The sequence below is a fragment of the Mustela nivalis genome, assembly GCF_964662115.1.
Source record: "Mustela nivalis genome assembly, chromosome: 5".
In the NCBI taxonomy this organism is placed as follows: domain Eukaryota; kingdom Metazoa; phylum Chordata; class Mammalia; order Carnivora; family Mustelidae; genus Mustela; species Mustela nivalis.
Window position 1 is genome coordinate 145,566,712 of NC_139024.1, and position 11,841 is coordinate 145,578,552.

The window sequence follows — 11,841 nt, forward strand, 5'->3', positions numbered from 1 at the left end:
TCAGGGTCCAAGATTTCTAGAGAGATCTTTCACAGAAGGTAAAAGAGATGGACATGTTGATGGTGGTACTACCTTTTTCAGCAGAATTTAGAAACAGCAAGTATCTAACAAAGCAGGGTAAAAAAGGCATGTGATGTCTCAGAGGACAAAAGAGCCCAGAAATGGCTCAGATGGCACTAGGGTGGTGGGCTAATTGGTTACTGTTTTTAATTATTAATTTTTTCATGCTTCTATAATATTGCTGTTGTGGCAATTAAGATACAAATACCTATGAGAAAGTTGATAAATAGATTTAAACTTTTTCACTCGTCGGAGTAAGTGAAAGCTAGCAGGTGCTCGCCCGTGTGCTTTGCTGTGCCTGTGGGTGAGATGATCAGAAGGAGAGACCGGCAAAACAGTGAGGTGGGAGGGAGCCCCTGAAGCCGGTTGCTTAGCATAAGATCAGGAAGGGCAGCCAGAGAAAACCTGGAAAATCGACCACCTTCCTGATTTGCTTATCATCCGTCTGGTTGCACCATCAGCCCATAATTACCCAAATCACTTTCAGGCTCTGCCTTCAGAACTGAGCCAAGCTCCCCCACCCCCCCATCCCTGCTGCCAACCCCCACCCTGAGCAGATGGCAAGGAAGAAGGATTGAAAGAATAATGTCTAGGGGCACCTGGGTGGCTCATTCGGCTAAGCATCTGACTCTTTGTTTCTGCTCAGGTTGTGACGTCAGGGCCGTGAGATGGAGCCCTGCGTCAGGCTCTGCGGTTGGTGGGGTGTCTGCTTGGGATTCTCCCCCACCCACCCCTGCTCTGTCTCTTTAAAACAAATAAATAAATAGAATCTTAAAAAAAAAAAAAGAAAGACAAGAAAGAATAATCCTCAACCACAACCCCACCCTCCCTTCTGCAGAAACTCTAGCTCCATCAAAACAACATCATGACATCATTTTCGGTATAAGGTGATAAATGAGATCTTCCTTTTGTCCGTTTTTATTGTTCTTTTTGAGTTTTTTACCTGAAAGAACTGCCCCCAACATAAGGAACAGGTGGTAGAGAGACAGTCACTTAGGTTGTAGATCTTGAAAAAGTGCTCCAGGGGCTCTAAGCATGTGGACCGTCCTTAGTTTGGGGACAGATCATTATGGAAGACAACACACAGCGACCTTCACGCTCCGAGCAGAGTCCAAGCCTACCATCTGGGCCAAATGTGTTTTCTAGATAAATCTGCTCCAATCTCTCCTAACAACTGATTTCCCCTCACCTTTGCAGGGTGCCCCGGTGCCTTCCCACCAGCGCACCCCACCTCACCCACCCCCTCCTTCCACGCGGGGTCTCCTGGAGGTTGAAAGAGTCTATTTTGAAGTGAAAAGGCAACCGGGAAAAGCTTGAACCTCATAAAGCATTTTCTGTGTCTTGACGGGTGGTCACGACATCAGCCTGGAATGCTTTCTCCAGCCGATTTGCAGCTGATCTTCTAAAATGGGTCTCTTTTCTTGATCTGATGTGGCCACCCCCATCCCCTCCCTGTGCATTCGCCAGGCTTCAACCTTTCAGCACATTTGTTAACTTGAGTGACATTGAGAAAAAATCGGCACCCGGTTAACATGGAGTCATGCGATCGGCGGATGTGTAGCATTCATTTAATTGGGATGGCTTGGTTGGCTCCCAGATGTTCCCTTTCAGCAGATACCATTGTGTTTTAAAACTTTGGATAATTATAGCTCTGTAAAGCTAGAGTACAAGATTTGTTGGCTCCAGCCAGCTCCCCGGCTCCTTATGTAATAGCTTCATTGTTTGGTAATCGCCCTATTCACAGAGCGAAGGGACCCGTGTCAGCCAAGACATCTATTCAAAGCACTTCCCCCGTGCTGGATAAACAGTAGTGGAAGCAGCCTACCCAGACAACCAAAACACTCACGAGAGACTTGGCCACAAGTTTGACCAGAGCTGCTTTTCCCGTCCTGCATGGAGCTGTGCTGCAGAAATTTCTTCACCTTTCTTTAGCAACACATCAGCCTCCAGGCAGAGGCTTCCTCTTGGCAGGTGAGACCCCTGCTAAGCATGGGGAGCCCCGAACAGGTGGGGCAGGTCCCTGTGGGCGGTGCAGGTGGGAGTAAGATGAGGACTGGGAGGAGGTGCGGAGCACCGGGGGTGGTCCGCACAGGCTGTCCTCAGGGGAAGAGAGAAAGGAGAGAGAAATGTCCCGAGGCTGTTTCCTGGAAAAATTCAGAATGACCACTGGGAGCCCCGTAGAGGAGTCACCAGGAACGGTACAGAGCAGAAAGAGGCAGAAAGTTCTTGAGATTCTGTGGGAGGTCTTCCCCAGGGTGTCTGCGCCCTGAGGGATGCCAGTGAATGTCCAGCCCAGTGTCCTCCAGTCTCCTTCACACCTGCTGATGCTGGAGCAAGTGAACCCCCCAGAACCTTCCTTTCCGTGCTGGTGTTTCTGAGATTCCCTGGGAAGTCTTCTTGGAGGGTAATGATCTTGAGCCTCACATAGCTGGCTTCCTCTAAAATCCACGGTGGACCTGAGAGCCCAGTGCTGCCCCGGCATCATTGGAAGGTGCTCAGCCAGCCAGGCTCTCCGCAATCCTCCCCCCAAAACCTCACCGGACCCCTGATGCTGCTTTCCCACCTCCTCGGCTGTCCTCTGAGTCCTGATCCTGCAGGACCCCCAGGGATCAAGCCAGGGTCCTGGGAGGAGGCAGAGAAGAAGAGAAAGCACACAGGGAGATTTTAAAAGTAGTGATATAGGCCCCCGTCTAAGGCTAACTCTGTGCGCTGCCGAAAGGCCATAACCCTCCCCCAGTATGACATGGTCATGACTGATTACTAGAAACCTTTCTTCCTATCTCTCTGTCTAGGTAGGTATATATACATGTATATACATAAATGTAATTTATATATTATACATTTGATATATATGGATGTCTACATGTGTGTATATATTAAAGCCAACGTGGTTTGGGCATAAAGATTATTTTAAAATGAAAATATTTGAAATCTTATCTGAACTTCCCTTATGTGACTAAACCACAACCTTCTGAAAAATACAAAAATACAGCTGCCACCCTCTTGCTACCCCCCACCGAGGGGGTTTCCTGTGAGTTCCAGGAAGACAGATGGCCCGTTCCCATTGGCATCAGGAAAAATCCTACATAACTTTCCATACCTTCCTACTGAAGCCCTAAGACCTCCACAACACACACACACACACACACACACACACACACACACTTTTTTATTAAACTGGTATGAGTCTATAAACATTCACCTCTAAATATTTGGGGAGTTACTCATTACCGTAAACTCCCACATGCACAGGTAAATAAACTCTGTCTTTTTTCCCATTCATCTGTCTGTGGCCAGCTCATTTGCAGGGCCTGACCATTTAAACCCAATGGGTAGAGGAATTGTTTTCTCCCAACCGTTTATATATACAAATATATATGTACATCTGCACACACACACATAGATACACACAGATTTATATATATAAACAGCTTATATACGTGTGTTTATACACCTTTATATGTGTATGCTTACATGTACACACACACACACACACACACACACACAGAGCTAGATATTTTGATAACCGACAGAACCCGGAGGCCCTCTGATGATACTGACGTCTGAAAACTCTGCTGGCTACCGATCGCACAATGTCCTTTGTCACCCCGGCTGACACACACAGGGGCACACCTGCCATGTGAAGTCAGTGCCCTCTCATGAAGTCTGCTTCTGGGGGACAGGCATCAGCAGTGGCCTGTCTGCTCAGCCATTCACTCGGGGTCCACCCACAGCTGAGATCCTTGGCCCTCAGGACACCAGAGCCTCTGAGTCTTCTATGGTGCCCAGGAAGAAGCGAGGGAGTGGGGGAGAGGGAAAGTAAGGTGTCTTCTCTCTCTTCCCGGTGTGATTTTCGGTTGGAGATTTAAAAAAAATATTCAGGCTTATCCTTTACTATTTTGTAAGGCTTTTTCCATGGAACATGGTGGAGTCTTCTCTTTAAAGCCTGCCTTCTCCCCCTGGGCTTATACCTGTGTCCGATGTGGCCTGGTGAGGACCCATGAGCTCTAGCGGAGGGACCTGGTCCTCGGTCCTCGGCACTGTCTCCCCAGCGCTTAGACCCTGCCTGGCACCTGGCCCAGCTCCCTAGTCTCGGATCCATAATTCTAAACTCCAAAAGGCTTTGAAAACAGATTTTTATAACCGCTTTGGTGGCCAAATGGGAAGGGAAGTGATATAAAGCGTCATTTAGCCCACTTAGTGTGAATATTCATATAGTTTGCCGATCCAGGACTACGGAAATATTAACGTATTTGATTCACATGGTGGCACTTCAGACCTCTTGGGGTGTTACATAATATTTGGCGTAGGCGCCCCATTTTATTTTAAACCCTGCAGTACTGAATTCTGAAACCTGTCTGACCCCAGGGGCTTTGGCTCGGTGCGTGGGGCTTATGCAGGTCTCCGTGAGTAAGTGCTGAAGCCACGTCTGAGGGCTTCTTCCTCTCACACCCGGACTTAGGCTTCTCACCTGGGTTCAGTGCTCAGCGCTCCCCCCCCCCCCTGCTCCTTCCTCTGCCGTAGGGTCTGCCCCCAGACTGGCGCACACAGGTTTCACCAATTCAGTATGACCAGTGGGCAAAGCTGGGCCCTGAGCGCACGTGGCGGTTTCATGAGAAAACAACGATCCTTAGTGTCACATTAAGAAAGGAATAGACAGGGAGACACCATATTTTCAGATGTGAGCAGATACTTAGGTCTGGCCAGTTAGCAAGGAAAAAAACAAAAGCAAAAACTCCCCGGGCATTTAATCTTGCTAGTGGTCACAAACTCCTGAATGTGGACATTGATGGCCGTTCTAGTCTTCTGGTAACCCAAGCGGGCTTGGTGGGATTCATCAAGGCTTTTTCAATCTCCCAACCTACTCTGTACTTGGATCTAGGATTTCTTCACCTTCAAAAAGGCTCCCAAATTGATGAACTCAGGGCCCCACAACACATGGGTGCTCTTCTGGAAGCTGACGGCCATTCCCCACCCCCAACTGGGCTGTACTCTTGTGCTCCCCATTCTTCGTGGTGGAGAGCGTCTACACAGGAAACTTTCCTCATGGGAATCATGATGGTTTCTTACCACAGAACTCGAGTAGTTCATGCTAACATACACCCTCCCTTCCAGGACTCAGAGGCCTGAGAAAATAAAGGAGTCAAAGGGCAAGTCTGTACATGGCTGAGGTGGGCTTCTTTTGCTATCGTTTACAGAAGAGAAAGATGATGCTCAAAAGGCTTGGTGAGGCATTTACCTCAGATCATGTGGCTGGTCAGAGACCCAGTCAGAATTCGAACCTAGGTCCTAAACTCCCAAACTGGTGCCTCTTACACGATTCTGTACTCCTAATTCATTAGAGGCTTTCACTGGAAGAAGTAAATTGGGTTTTACTTTTCTTTTTCTTTTTTTTTTGTAAGCGATCTTCACACCCAATGTGGGGCTTGAACTTACAACCTGGAAATAAAGAGTTGCAAGTTCTACTGACTGAGCCAGACAGGCACGCCCTGGGTTTTACTTTTCAGAGCTACGTCATGTAAGAAGTACCTGGGTCTTGCTGAGGGACATGGATCTCGTATGGCCCGCATTTTCAACAAAGACCAAGATCACTTTTGAGGTGTTATTTTTTTCCTCCTTTACTTTTTTAAAAAAATATTTAATTTATTTATTTGACAGACAGAGATCACAAGTAGGCAGAGAGGCAGGCAGAGAGAGAAGGGAAGCAGGCTCCCCACCGAGCAGAGAGCCCGATGTGGGGCTCGATCCCAGGACCCTGAGATCATGATCTGAGCTGACCCACTGAGCCACCCAGGCGCCCTACTTTTTTTTTTTTTTTAAACTAATGCATGTTTCAGTAGGAATGTGATCTCTGTATGGAGGATACTAATACGCTTAAGCCACTTAATAATTTGGGGCTTCATTTTTGGTTAAACTGGTGTTCAACCGACTTTTTCCAAGTGCTGCTGTACTCGAAACCAGAACAATCCATCACAGTATGGCGGCCTCCTGTCCATGTTGATCTCATGTTACAGTGACAGGGCAGGCAAGCCAGGGGAGCCAACCTCATGGGGGACAGGCAGGACCCCCTCACCACCCCAACATGACATAGGAGCGTAGCAAGATGGGCTTCCAGACAATGGTCCCGCGGGGAGATCAGAGCAGACTTGACAAGGGGTGGCACTCTTGGTTTGCCAGGACTGCTGTAGCTGAGTGCTACAAATGGGTGACTTAACAGAAATGTCTTGTCTCCCTGTTCTGGAAGTTGGAAGTCTGAAATCAACATGTGGGCAGGGCCACGCTTCCTCTGACGGCTCAAGAAAAGAATCCGTTTCATGCCCGTCTCCCAGCTTCTTGTAGTTCCTTGGCTTGTGGCTGCACGCCCCAATCTTCGCATGGTGCTCCTCTCTGTGTGTGTCTGTCCAAAGGACCCCTTTTTATCAGAACGTAAGTCATATCAGAATAGGGGGCCACTTTACTCTAGTATAAATTCATCTTAACTCATTACGTTGGCAAAGACCCTATTTCCAAATAAGTCACATTCTGAGGCTGGGGCTTCCATACAGAAATTTGGCGGAGGGGACACATCTCAATCCGTGACAGTCCACTAGTCCACTGCTGCTCCCCTGCCCCCACCTTAATGTCTTTCTCACATGCAAAATACATTTACCCCATCCCAGCAGCCTGCAAAGTCTTGAGCTATTCCAGCAGCAACCCTAAGGCCTAGAACTCATCTAAATAAGGTAAGGGTGAGACTCAGAGTGTGATTCACCCTGGGGTAAAATTCTTTTCCGTATGTGAACCTGTAAAAGCAGACAAGTTGTCTGGTTCCAAAATACAAAGGTGGGGCAGGCCTAGGCTAGACATTCCCATTCCAAAAGGGAAAAAGTGGAAGGAAAGAAAAAAGGTGTTATGGATCCACAAAATAGGTTCCATTAGATTTTAAAGGTTGAGGATAATTCATTTGGGCTCCATGCTCTGTCCCCTGAGCTTGTCCTCACGATGGAAGATAATCTTCACTTTAAGTCTACTGATTTAATGGTAATCGTGTCTAAAAAATACCTTCCCAGCAATGTCTGGACTGGTATTTGCCTAAAACCCAGGGCACCATAGCCCAACCAAGCTGACACACAAAACAAGCCATTGCAGATCATTCCTGAGTGAATACTCTAAGGCGTCCAAGATAGAGAAAGCCAGGAAATAGTAATAAAGAGAGAAAGTGGAGAAATTCTCTTGGCTGTTTGTCCTGGGCAATGTACCAGTGGGGCAGGACTCCGAGGGCTCGTCCGTTAGAGATTGTGTAAAGAGTAGTTTTAATCTGTCACAGTGGTTTGGACCAGGGGAATGGACAGAAGGAACATTGTGTTTTCAGCCATCATGAAGCGAGGGAATTTGCCCTGGCATAAAGGGTAGGAAATAGGGTGACTAGAAAGTCAGGGTGGGACGGTATAAAGTGAGGGTACTCAGGAAAACTGGCGAAGGGGCTGGGTACACTGGCAGCCCCCCAGATTCCGGTGCGGGGCCCTCCCCTCCACTGGGATGGTGGGATGTTTGGGAGGTAACTAGGTTTAGATGAGGTGGTGAGGCTGGATCCCGCAGGATGGGAGGAGTGCCTCTGTCGGAAGAGGAAGACACCCCACATCTTCCTCTCTCGCCGACGTGCACGAGAAGGCAGCCTGGAACTGAATCTCACCGAGACACGAATCTGCCAGCCCCTTCATCTTGAACTTCCAGCCTCCAGACCGCGAGTCCTAAATACCCATTGTTGAAGCCCCCAGCCTCTGGGATTGGGTTACAGCAGCGTGAGCGGACCATGACACAGAGGAAGCTACTCACGGCCTCCTGAACGGGTCTCACCAGACCCAGATTCTGTTATACCGCATTTGCCTGCCTCTCTGAGTCCCCATAAGGCTTCCGGTTCCACAGGCTGGTCTTCCGCCGAGAGGTCCCCTCCTCTGCCATGACCAGCCAAGACCTGGACCCCAGCAGGTGCTCCAACAAGAGCTGTTGACTGAAAATGTCAAAGGACAGCACCCAGTTTCCTCAGTCTCAGCGGTGACAACATTTTGTCACTAAGCGAGCAACTTAGTTCTCGGGGTACAGTGAACCCCTCTCGAAGCTGTGTCTGCCACTCTTACCTAGACTGTGGTTGCTTGACTCAGCTCGGGGGAGGCAGACAGCTGAGACGAGGGAGGTGCTGAGACACCCCAGCCACCCCTTGGCGGCTCCGAGAGCCTGGTGGGTGTAGGAGCCAAGGTTAAGATAAAGGACTTGAAGGAGACTAGCCTGCAGATGTCTTTCTGTTCTCAGTCTGTAACCAGAGATCTTAATCTCGATGCAAAGTAGCTGTTTGCCTCTAGACATTTTTTTTCTTCTAAAGGGCATGGAAGGAGAAGGAAGGAGCACATTGTGAGGAGGAGAGAGGAGGTAAGTGAGAGCTTACGCTCCCAAAGAGAAACGCATTCCTATTGGCTGCAGGGAGCCGCAAGTCACCCATTTAAATCCTCCTTGGAGCCTCCCGGGTGTCCGTCTGTCTGGGGCCCATCTTGTTTCTGCACAAGAGAGAGGGAGTCGGAGCGGGCAGTTGGGGTTTATGATGGTATCTTCATGTCAGCCCGTTCGGCACCCACACACCACCTGAAATATAGGACACGTGATATTTCATTTCCTTGTATTGCTAACTTGCGATCGACGTTGCTGAGGGACCCCCTTCCTTTGAATGAGGCTGGAGAGGGAAGCAGAAGGCAATCTGTGCCTCTAGCTTCCCATGGACAATGAGGCAGCTCCAAACTGGGATTACTGATTTCCATTTCAAAACTGTGTTCCATTTAGTTGATTTAAATGACTTGACTTGCCTCTGTGAGATGACTGTGGTATATGAGCTCAGCCATTCGCTCTTTGAAAGGCATAAACACGCTCCCTGCAGGGACCGATGGAACTCCGCCACCCATTGTTTATCTAAAAACAGCGTTTTATTATTGTCGCTCAATTAGTCCAGACAGCGGACACAAATGACTTTCAATGGCAACATCCCAACGCCGCGCGTCACTCATAAAATGCCCAAGACTGCTCTAAGAGCTGGCTAATAAAATCAAAATGTGCCTGTATTGATTCCATGAGTGCTCAAATCCTCACCCTTTCTTCTGAAATCTCCTCTTAATCTAATTACATACAATTTTTTCACTTTCGTAAAAGAACATTAACCCCAGCCATCAACAATTCTGTTCTCAATTTATGAACAAGCAACCAAGTTTTCTTCCAAATGTAAACTTTGGAGAGGACTTCATTTTCTATAAACAAGCCAGCCTATTTGTTCCCCTCAAGGTCAAAATATTATTGTCTGTAGGGTTTTTTTTCCCTACAAACTTTTTTTTTCTCGAAAAATTGCACGATCTGCCATTTCGCAGACACCCGCGGAAAGCGACTCCTAAACCACTCGCAGAAGATAAGTTTCTCCCTGTTTACACTAACTGCTGTGAAAATGCTATTATACGCAAATGTTTCATCTGTTTTGCAAACATATGCTTTCATACACACACACACACACACACACACACGCACGCACGCACACACGCACGCTCAGCTCACCGCAGACACAGTTGCCTGAGACAGGAAAAGTCCTTTGCAAAGGACAGAAACGAGAGACCCTGAGCCTCTCGACATTTCCCATTTTTCAAATCTGTCTTGGAAGCATGGGTGACGGATACTCAGAAATCACATGCGCCGTTGACCCCACGAGTATCACACTCTTCGGTGGAGAGATGCCTCCTCTCTGCTTCATGCCTCTGATTTACACCTGGAGACGCCGGGGGTCTAAGAGGTGGAGATTTAAGGACGGTGGGCAAGCCAAGGATGGAGCCCAGGTGTTCCCGTCATACTGCTGGAGTGCTGGGTGATGGAAGCACAGAATCAGAGAATTTGGGTGGTAAGGACCCCGCCTCTTTGCGGGGACCATGAGGGTCTGCTGTAGTTCAGGCGTTGTTGCTTAGCTGTATGGTAACCCCCTCCCCCGTGACAGAAGCCCCCTCCTCTCCTCCTTACACCCCTCCCCCCACCATACACACATGCACTCACGCTTGGGTAATACAACATTTCTAAAGTTTTCATTTGAGTTTAAAGTTGGAAAACATCCAGGCCAAACATAAGATCTCAAATCTGACACACTGTTCCCTCAGGGCCGCTGCCAAGCGCCCTCTGGTTTCAGTCCTAGATGGGGAACCAACATGACCTCATGGCTGCAAACTCCATCTTTGGGCATGTCTGGTGTCACCCTGTCTCTGCTCTCTCCTCTGGAGAGAGGGTGATGTTGGCATGGTGAGAGCAATTCCTCTTTTACCCACGGGCAGAGAAATGACCCTGTCCGGGGCTGGAGGGAAGGAACCTCCCGAATGCTTCTAAAGGTAGAGACAGGAGGCTGTGAATGAACTTAGAGTCGGGGGCTCCTCCGAGCTCCGGCTGCTGGAGCAGAGCTTCTTGTTTATTTGGTTGGAGTGAGCGTCCACCATTTCTTCAGATGAATAGGAAGCATTAGGTCATCGCCAAAGCAGTGCCAAGGTATGAAGCCCTCTGGCCCTGCGCCACAAGACTTCGGGCACACGTCTTCCTGCCCTCAGTCTCTGTTTCTTTATCCTGCACTTTTTCCTGATCATTCCTCTCCTTGCCTCCCCAGGGGTGTGGACCCCTCTTTGAAAAGCACACTGTGTCCTCCTGATGCAAGTCTTTATTGGCCTCAATCTCTTCCTTTCATGGAATGATGACAAGTTCCAAGGAGAGGTAAGAGACATCTGATGAGTGAGTTAGAAAGACCCCTCGCCAGGAACACCCAGCATTCACTGATTAGACATTATGCTAGTACTCAGCGGCCATCTGCTGTGTATATGCCTTTAAGAGAAAATACATTTTCATCAGGCCAAGTTCTCTCAGGGTGCTGTCAGTTGGTCAGTTTCTTCCCCATCTCTGCCTGCCCACAAGGGGCCAGGGGTAGGGGTGTGGAGACACCATCTCCATCCCTCAGCTAGCTGCCTGGCAGAGTGATGGGCTTCCGTGGTTTCCGCCAGCTAACGTTGCAACGGTATTGTGCCCTGGCTGCTGGAACTTTCCTCAGGAAACCACACGACTGACCCTCAAATGGTGAGGGCTTTCACCCCTCTCCTCAGCTCTGGCCTCTCTTGCCTCCCGAAACCACAAAGCAGTTAGAGATTCTAATCTCTCAGCACAAAGTCTCTCTGGCACCCACGATCAGATGTCACCTGAGGTCACAGCGGCCCGCCCATGGTGGAAAGTTCCACCGCGGGTTGCAGTCACCCTGGGATCTGCCGGTTGACTCGCAGAGAGAGCCCTGAAGCCCAACAGGAAGGTGGTTTTCTGAGGCATGTTAAAAATATATTTACGTTTGTTTATATATGGGTGATTATTTTTAGTCTGAGGAAGAGGCTTGACAAGGATGGAGAGACTCCACAGTGGCCCGGCATAACCAGAAGGATTCACATCTGCACAACTCCAGGCGTTGGGTGCTCTGCTTCTGGGCTGTTGCCTCACATTTTTTCCCCAATACTGCACGAAGAGGGGAAACTGGTCCTAGACCAGGCTTCCCATCTTATTTCTCCATTCCCCTCTAGGCTGGCAGGAGGCCACTCAAAAGGCCAACCACTGAGCGTCCAGCTTCAAGAAACTCTTTTTCTTGCTTCTGCAGGATAAGAGCTGTGTCTTCTGTGTTCCGTCCCTGGTGCTATGCTGGGTTATAATGACTGGGAGCGCTAGTCACTCCTTTGGGTCATGGAAGCAGGCTGACAATCCAGATGG

At 48.9% G+C, this 11,841-nt stretch overlaps 1 long non-coding RNA gene across 1 annotated transcript; it reads left to right on the forward strand.

The window, feature by feature from the left end:
- The first annotated feature begins 1,861 nt into the window (after positions 1 to 1,861).
- On the forward strand, positions 1,862 to 5,214 carry LOC309865108. Its single transcript, XR_014311959.1, has 2 exons — positions 1,862 to 2,031; positions 4,943 to 5,214. It is a non-coding gene; the product is annotated as an uncharacterized lncRNA (long non-coding RNA).
- The last annotated feature ends 6,627 nt before the right edge of the window (positions 5,215 to 11,841 follow it).